General features: G+C 41.0%; 1 pseudogene; it reads left to right on the top strand.

The window, feature by feature from the left end:
• Nucleotides 1-224: 224 nt before the first annotated feature.
• LOC114620727 overlaps nt 225-2232 on the top strand; it is a 2508-nt pseudogene continuing 500 nt past the window's right edge.

Below are 2232 nucleotides of genomic sequence, written 5' to 3'. Positions count from 1 at the left end.
GTGAGACAATGCACAAGAAAGCATACAGAGTAAATACTAATTATTTCCAACTAATAACATTATTCTTGACAATACATTTGCCAAAACAGTGTATTCAAAAAATTAACCAGGTGCATTTCTGCAAATTTGTTGCAGCTGTACAGGCCTGAATTGTTCTGTGTCCTGCTCTGAGCTCTGCTGTTGGGTGCTGTGAGGGGATCTCAGGGAAGCTCTGAAATCAAGACATGGATGGAGTGACTTATGATGATGTGCATGTGAACTTCACTACGGAACAGTAGAATTTGCTGGATCCTTCCCAGAAGAATCTCTATAAAGATGTGATACTGGTGACCTACTGGAACCTCACTGCTACAGGCTACAACAGGGAAGACCATCATATTGAAGAACAATATCAAAGTTCTAGAAGTCATGAAAGGCATGAAAGAAGTCAGAGTGGAGAAAGAAGTTGTGTTCCAGAGTTAGCCAAGGTTGTACCTTGTGGTGCAGCGGGACTTGGTCCTGTGTAAAATCACCCAGGTGGTACTGGTTTTTAAGGCATGAAGGTGTCATGCAGAGCAGCTAAGACATGGCCTCATGAAGGGAGCATTTGAGAAGAAAGCAGTGAAGACTGTTTGCTGCAGAAGATCCCAGCATACTGACGATGTAGTAACGTGATGAGCTGAAAGAATAGCAGCAGTAGTAAAGTGGAGTCAACCAGAACCTAGAGTCCTGTAGATGGAAGAGCTGGAGAAGCAAACAATCTCTTTTTGAGGAGAGCAGAAGATCATGTTTGGATCCCAAACTGGAACAAGAAACTGTAATATTGAAGTTACTTTGGAAACAACAAGATATTTAGGTACCAGAGCTGTGGGATACCTGCTCACGAAAACTGCTTTCAGGGAATAAAAATCAGCCAAAGAGAAAGAATTGTGCTGCAGTGAACAGGGCAGAAAGGAGTTGGAGATCTGAAGAATGCTTTGACATCAGACATGGAGATGCAGACTTTGGAGATGGCCCAGCTGGCTTTTGGTCTTCTTTTCATTCAGTATTTCCTCACAATGGCATTTAGGAATGGTGAAGTATACATTGTGAATTAGGAGTATATGATGTGCTAAATGTTTTTGAAATTATAGGGTGTTACAGTTACATGATTGGATGAATCTCAGAAGAGACATTGAACTTTGAACTTTTGCCATTTTTGAGAATGCTAGAGGTGATGGGGACTTTTGAAGTTAGAGCTCATGTGTTTTGCATTATGCTATGAATAAGTGTGGTCCCCGTATACCCAACTGTTTGAACAACCATATGGGGACCAGTGAGTGGAATGTGGTCATTTGAATATGCTTGGTCCAGGGAGTAGCACTATCAGGAATTATGGCCTTCTTGGAGGAAGTACAGCACTGTCAGAGTGGGCTTTGGAGTTCCACTCCATGCTGAAGAGACTCTCTTATGAGCTCCCTAGAAGACAGTCTCTTCCTGGCTGACTTTGGATCAAGATGCAGAACTCACAGCTCCTTCTTCAGCATTATGTTTGCCTGCATGCCTGCCAGGCTTCCTGCTATGATGGAAATGGGCTAAACTTCTGAAACTGTTAGCCATCCCTAATTAAATGTTTGCTTTTTTAGGAGTTTCATTGTTCATAACGTCTCTTCACAGCAATGGAAACGCTAAGACAGAAACCCTGTGACTATATTTAATGTAGTGAGGTCTTTGCACAATTCTACAGTCTTCTTCATCATGTAAGAATTAGTATTGGGGAGAAATCTTATGATTCTATTTAGTATGGTGAAGCCTTTGAATACCTCTGTAGTCTTTATCATTATGAAATTATTCATACTAGAAAGAAATTGTATGAAATTCAGCAATGTGGTAAAGCCTTTGCATTATGCGGACCACTGAGGTCCAACAGAACTCAAACATCAGGAGAATGCAAATGATAAGCATTTATTTTGATCAAGTCTGTACTGATCAATCAGGGCCAGAAAAATACACTCAAAAGCTTACTTGAGTACTCCACCCCTCCTCACACTGAGCCACAAAGTTATATAGCTTCCAAACTTGAAAACCACAAACACCAATACCAAGTTACATCTACATTCTCTCCCCCCAATCATTTTTTTTCTATTCTTAATCTATGTCAACTGATACAGGATGTAGGCTTTATGTTCTAGTCTATCGTAGCCATTTGTTTTTTGGGATTGCGTACGTGTGTGTGTGTGTGTGTGTGTGTGTGTGTGTGTGTGTGTGTGTGTG

Source organism: Grammomys surdaster, unplaced genomic scaffold (genome assembly GCF_004785775.1).
Source record: "Grammomys surdaster isolate TR1022 unplaced genomic scaffold, NIH_TR_1.0 170, whole genome shotgun sequence".
Taxonomy (NCBI): Eukaryota; Metazoa; Chordata; class Mammalia; order Rodentia; family Muridae; genus Grammomys; species Grammomys surdaster.
The sequence above is the reverse complement of the archived record's forward strand: the minus strand, read 5'-3'. Positions and strand labels throughout refer to the sequence as shown.